Here is a 6,966-nt window from a genome sequence, read left to right on the forward strand (position 1 = left end):
GTGTAAACTGCGGCCAAGTCACAGCTGACTCATGGCTACCCCAGCCTGGGTCTTTCAAGGCCAGTGAGAAGCAGAGGTGGCCTGCCATTGCCTTCCTCTGCAGAGCATTCTTTGGTGGTCTCCCCTCCCAGTGCCGACCCTCCTTAGCTTCCGAGATCTGATGAGATTGGGCTATACCACACCACCTTCCCTCCCTTGGGTACTACATTAGCTGGCCAATATAACTAAAGTTTGCAAAACATACTGACTGTCTGTTTGTATTTAATCATCTCTCTCCTGGTTTATAGGCAGTTCCATCTTTCGCTTTCCCCTGAATACCTCTATTGTGTTGACTTTTATATTTGGTAAATGGCATGATTTTTCTCCCCCATCCCTTGCTGGAAAAGGAGTATCTCTTTAAATGTCCAAGAATTTTAAAAAGCATCATAAAAATTAAAAAACATCTAGGCCTGGAGTTATTTCTCATACTGGGGAACAGGGTTATTCCCCTCCAGAGAATCATGACCCCCCTATAACTATATAAACTCTCTGTGCACCTTCATAACTGGTCAGTCTCCAGCTTCTTATTTACAACACCCAATAGCAGAGTATTAAGAGACTGAGTCCATGGTGTGTTTAAAATATAAAAGTTTACTATAAACCTAACATGGGGAAAAGGTACACAGGATATAAAATAACAAAGAGCTAATATGGCTACATCCTTACAGCTAAAAGGTAAAACAGGAAGAGAATGGCGTCTCCTTCTCAGTCAGAACAAGGAGAGGAAAGAGAAGCCAATGTGCTAAATACTTGACACATTGGTTTCCAATCAGACTAGCAAGTTAGCTCCAAAGTTCCCACAGATTGGTTACAAACAAACATGTGACTTCCCGTTGATCATAACAAACATCATTAACCCTGTAAATACTGAAGTGTTTTACTTGTAACACCCAACACCCCCCCTGGCAATTTTGCACTAGTTCAGAGTCTCATATATGCAAAGCCTCAAGGGGGTGTAATAATTCCCGTGCCAGAAGGACTGAAAATCCACACAAGGACTGAAAATTTATTGGGAACCAAAACAGGGCCTTTCCTAGCCTCTGCTTGAGCAGGAACAGAACAGCTAACAACCAGGAGAGGAAGTGAAACCAAAGGACAGCCCAGGCCTTTTGGCCCTAAGGGATCAGGTGGAAATAACTAAACAGTTCAATAAGGGAACATCACCAAATTCACAGCTTGCCACAGTATAACAGGGGGGACCTGACCGGTTGACTGAAGCTTTAAAAAGAAGTCCACATGGAAAGATAATCAGCAAACACACTGAGAAACTAATAGTTAAAAATGTTTGATGTGAGTGCTGTACTACTGTCGAAGAAGCCCTCGTGCATTCTGATGTTCTGTCAAAAGGATGGCAAAGTCAATTCAGCATTAAATGTGAAACAATTCACCACAAAAGCAATATGTAAACCATTTGTTTCATTGGTCTAAAGTGTTCTGGAAGAAGAACATGAACATGGCCATTGGTTTGGTATGTTCAATCTTTTTTTGTCAAAGAAGGGGGGTGGGGACAGGACTCAGAAGTGTGATATGCTTACCATCATGGAGAAGTCCCCCAGCCACTTCAGGGGTATCCGTTTTGCTTTCCAAGCAGAGGCAGAATGAGGACAATCCAAGTCTGGAATGTGAGAACAATTCCATGAACCCTTCTTCGTTCTCTGCCAGAAAGGTAGACTGCGATTAAAGGAAGGAAGGAGATAAATGAAACCATAGGTTTATGCAGGCCCGTAGCTACAGTGGAGCTTTTTGGGGCCTGGCCCCCTGACTTCCTGCCAAGGCCCCCTAACTTTGATCCAGCCCTCAGGCCCTCTGGCTCCCTGGGCTGCCTGGAGGATTCCCAGTGCTCTGGGCTGACTGAAGGACTCCCCACCGCCCAGGCCCGTAGCCTGCATGGGGTCCTGGGGGCCCGGCCTTCCCACGGGTTTTGCGGGGCCCCTCCCCAATCACGTGGCACGTGACCCGACGGCTCCTGTGCAGCCCGTCCCAGTCTGGGGAGGGAAGGAGTGAAGGACAGGTGGGTGGGCAGAGCGAGCGGCGAGAGGAGCTGCGGTGGCGCTTGGAGCTGCTCCCGCCAAGGTCCTCAAAGGCACCGGGGAAGTTTTGGTGCGTCCCGCCAAGCACGCACGCGGCTCCCCTCGCCACCGCTTCCTGCCTCCCTCTGCTCACTGCTTATTTAAACTTATTTAAAGGCCCCCTGAATTACAAAATCCTGGCTACGGGCCTGGGTTTATGCCAACATAATCTGCTGTGCTTTTTGTCTCTTTGAATATCACTGCAGACGAGTTCAGATGAGCAAGTCATCAGGGGAGCATTTGAGTCCACAGCTACAAAAATGAGGTCTGCCGTCCACACTTCCCCCTGCTTTCCGCATCCTCCAGGCACATGCAGGAAAGAGTCTGGGGGAAGAGAGTGTCTCATTTAACTTGGGGAATTGTTAAGCGGCAGACGGTATGGATTAGACACTAATCAATCGACATGCCAGCAATTTACACATTAGGGGATATGCAGAGGACCAATGGAAAGGAGCATCCAATTCACCATCTCTGTTTTGAGACCTGCGACTTGTCGCTGGTTAAGCTAAGATGTTGGCACTTGTGGTTGCAACCGAGGGTCTACACACTGCAGGCAGTGCCCAGCCTGATTTCCCATGGCAGAAAGGGATGTCCATCCTGGAGATGGGAAAACAGAGCTGGAAAAGAGCTTTCCTTTCTCAAGGTGAACGGTTGCTAGACCTAGGCCCCGGTCACACAGGAGGTTTTGGCCCGGAAGAGGGACAGATCGGGGGCGCAGCAAACAGGCGCGATCAAACTGCAACATCTGGGAAGTGGCGCGCACCTGTCCCCGATCCGTCCCTTCAGCCGGAAAACCCGCTGCAAAAAAGAACCTGCAAAAGAGCAGGACTTGCCGGAAACGGCGCAGCAAGTGCGGCCATGAGATCGCCGGCGCACCCATCTTCTGGAGCAATCGAGGCTCCCGGCCAAACTGCACATGCGCACACATGCGCAGTTTGGCTGCCTCACTCTCCCTTCAGTGGCTTCCCCCCGGCATCTGATCGTGCCGGGGAGGAACTGCGCGGCGGCTCAGGGGATCTATCTGATCCCACCGCCGCGTGTCTCTTTTGGTGCGGTTCTAAAAAGCCGCACTTTGGCCGTTCTTTTTCCCCCGTGTGGCAGGGGCCCTAATCTACTACAGGACCACAAACAATTTCTGGGAGGAGGCGGAAAGAAAAGCAGTGAGTTCTGCTGAGCTTCTTCCAACTGAAGTCTTGTTTATTATTCAAATCAGTATGATTGTCCAGCCTGAGTAGCCCAGACTAGCCCAGGCTCAGCAGGGTCAGCCTTGGTTGGTTCTTGGATGGGACATGGGAGACCACAAAGCGAGTCCAGGGTTGCTTCGCAGAGGCAGACAACGGTGAACCACCTCTGAACACCTCTTGCCTTGAAAACCCAACGGGGTCACCGGAAGCCGGCCGTGACTTGATGGCACATTCCACCACCCTGATCGTCTGGTCCTGCTATTGACTTGGGAGTCTTGGTGTCGTGGTTAAGAGCGCAGACTCTAATCTGCAGGCCCATAGCTACCATGGGGCCCAAGGCAAGGAGGCAAGCAGGTGTGTCCTCTGGCCCTGGCCAGGGGCACCCAGCTCTGCTCCTGTGCGCCAATGCGCCCACATGCTGCCCCTTCATGGCCAGCCCAGCCACCGCACGGCTTGCCTCTCCCAGCCCTGGGAGGGAGCCGAGGGTGGAAGTCAGGTTGCCCCTGGTGCCCTGACGCAGGAAGGGGCACTGGAGCTCCTCTGGGAGGGAGGGAGGGAGGGAGGGAGCCAGACAGTCCACAGGGAAGGGCTGCCCTTGCTGGGGGGGAGGGGAGCTGTCCCCCCAATTTAATTAGATCACGGGGCCCCAATGCCCCCTCACAAAAAAGTCCCTAGCTATGGGGCTGCTAATCTGGGAGAACCAGGATTTATTCCCCACTCACTCCGCATGCAGCTGCCGGTGTGACCTGGGGTCGGTCAGAAATTCACCAGCAGTTCTCTCAGAGCTCTCTCAGCCCCACCTACCTCACAGGCTGTCTCTTGTGGGGAGGGGAAGGGGAAGGAGATTGTAAGCCGCTCTGAGACTCCGAGTGAAAGGCAGGGTATAAATCCAACCTCTTCTTCTCTTCTTCTTTCTTGGCATCTCTGCTGAAATAACATTTTGAAACCTCTCCCTGGGGAAGAGGGAAGTCCCTCAGAGTATCACTGAGGGGTGAGCTAGCTAACGTCTGTCAGGTGGTCTCATCTTCTCCCAGGAGTGTGGCCTCCACCTTTCTGGACATTGTGGCAGGACATCTGCCACTGGCATAGGGTTGCCAGCCTCCAGATGGTAGCTGGAGATCTCCTGGGATCACGACTGCTCGCCAGGTGACAGGGATCCGTTCCCCTGGAGAAAATGGCCATTTTGGAAGGTGGGCTCTCTATGGCCTTGTACCCCACTGAAGTCCCTCCCGTCCCGTCCCCAAGCATCCCGTCCTCCTCAGGATCCACCCCCAAAATCTCCAGGTACTACCCCACAGCTTAGAGGGAGCATCGCTAGGCACCTGCTCCTGTTCATGTTGTATCTATTCCCATTTTCATTCAACACATCTGTGTTGCACTTTTGAATGGAGTTCCAGATGTCCTAGAGGGGCTTGGAGCAAGAGGGAGGAGGAAGCCCGCGGTCCTTGGCTGGAGCTCCAGCTCTACGGTTGACCTTTGGTGAGGGGAGGCCTTGGAAGGAAGTGTCCCCTGCACCCCACCCTGGGGCTTGCAGACATCTCCTCCCGGAGTTAGGTGACTCTGCTTTCTCAATTGGGCAGAGTTAAACTTTGGAGCAACTGTTTGAAATAGTATATTGAGATGTGATGACGGGTCCACAGATGTGACGTGCCTCTTAATGAAGTCATGTCGGACTCCTCTTCCCCCTTGCAGTCACTCATGTGTTTGCAATCCAGACTCGTAACGGGCGTTCGATTTATGCATCCACGGGAGTGTGCCAAACACAAAATGTTTTATGGTTTTATTTAATCTTCCTTTGCAAATGTTCTCTCTGCGCATGGCTGGGAAACAACGGCCATTCTGAGACGCTGGCGAACACCGTTCCTAGTCAGTAGAACAGAAAACCTCCTTTTGCATGGTGTGTGATGGGTGTGTGTGTTTGTCTCCTGTAGCAAAATCCGATGCCCCATCCGGGTGGCCACTGGACCACTGGGACCTCCTGGGCTTTGGCCTCCGGAAAGAGGAGCTGGGAGGGTCCTACTCTGGCTCCCACAGGGAAACGGTGCTTTAAAAAAAAAATCTGGAGAGAAACAGCCTCGGGTGCTCAACAGGTTTGCTGAGATGGTTTGTGTTTATTTATTTATGTATTTCATTCATTTTTGCCCCGCCTCTCTTCCCAATGGGGGCGCAAAGCCACTTACATCGTTCTCCTCTCCTCCATTTTATCCTCACAACAGCCCTGTGAGGTAGGTTAGGCTGAGAGGAGGAAGAGAAGAGGAGGAGGAGGAAATTGGATTTATACCCTGCCCTTCACTACCCGAAGGAGTCTCAGAGCGGTTACAATCCCCTTTCCTTCCTCTCCCCACAACAGACACCCTGTGCGGTAGGGTAGGGCTGAGAGAGCTCTCCCAAGAACTGCTCCTGAGAGCACAGCTGTGAAAGAACTTGTGACTGACCCAAGGTCACACCAGCAGCTGCATGCGGAGGAGTGGGGAATCAAACCCAGTTCTCCCAGATTAGAATCTGTGCTCCTAACCACTGCACCAAATTGGCTCTCGGTCACCCACCAGGTATCCCCCATGGGGATACGAACCTGAGTTTCGTAGATAGTAGGCCAGTGCTCTGACCACTGACATCATACTGACATCATACTGGCTGTCATGTTCCTTTAAGAGTTGAGGGCAAAGGCAGAACAGGCTGTGATGGGGCTGCAGGGTGGGTGGGGGAGTGTTGTACGCTGCAGAGCTCCTAGAGCTACAAGACATCCCCCCCCCATCACTGCCTGGCCCCATCCAGGTGTTTCACCTCTTGGGAATTCTCCATAGGCAATAGGATGGCACTATTACAAAAGGCTTGCAAAATTACTTGGGGAAAGCATTGGGGACTGTGGTCTATATACTATTGTGTATGGCTCACTGTGGCTTGGATCCTGTTGGCAAGCCTGGCATCCTTTAATGTGTATCTGAAGAAGTGTGCCTGCACAGGAAAGCTCATACCTGGAACGAAGCTCCGTTGGTCTTAAAGGTGCCCCACTGGACTCACACTTTGCTCTACTGCTTCGGACCAACTCCGCTGCCCACCTGGGTTTGTGTCATGTGAACACCGTCCTAGGCTTGGCTTGAGTTTTGGGTGGGGTTTTTTTTTTAGACCTCTGATTGGTTCCGCAACCCCCGTCCTATTTCATTGCTTATGGAGTGACCCGTCTTGCAGATGGTATGGACGAATTCTGTGTAACCCGCCTTGAGTCCCGCGGGAAAGGCGGACTATGGAAAAGGTAAACAGTCAATAACAAATAATAGCAATTTGAGGGGCCCCCCGACCCTCCAGGAGTCAGGGATGCGGGGGGGAGGGGCAGTCCTGCTGCACTCTCGGGAGGCTCTCCGCAGCCGAGGGTGCTCGATGCACGCGTGACGCCTGGGCCCCGGGAGAAGCCCGCTCGGAAGGCGCCGGCCAGGCAGCAGGGCTCCCCTCCCTCCGGCTCCTCTCCCCCCACGGCCGCCAGGAGCCGGGGCTGCCCGTCAAGCGCCGCCAAGGAGGCGAAGAAGGAAGGGGCTCCCTGGCTGGGAAGGAAGGAAGGGCCCCAACAAGGGGGTTCCAGAGGCTCCAACCAGCCCCGGGCCGAGGGGGGTGGGGAGGGAAGGGGGCGGCCAGTCCGGCGGGGCGGGCCCTAATCGGATCCCCTCGCCCCCCATTGT

Source organism: Gekko japonicus, unplaced genomic scaffold, assembly GCF_001447785.1.
Source record: "Gekko japonicus isolate JY-2015 unplaced genomic scaffold, Gekko_japonicus_V1.1 scaffold769, whole genome shotgun sequence".
NCBI classification, from domain to species: Eukaryota; Metazoa; Chordata; class Lepidosauria; order Squamata; family Gekkonidae; genus Gekko; species Gekko japonicus.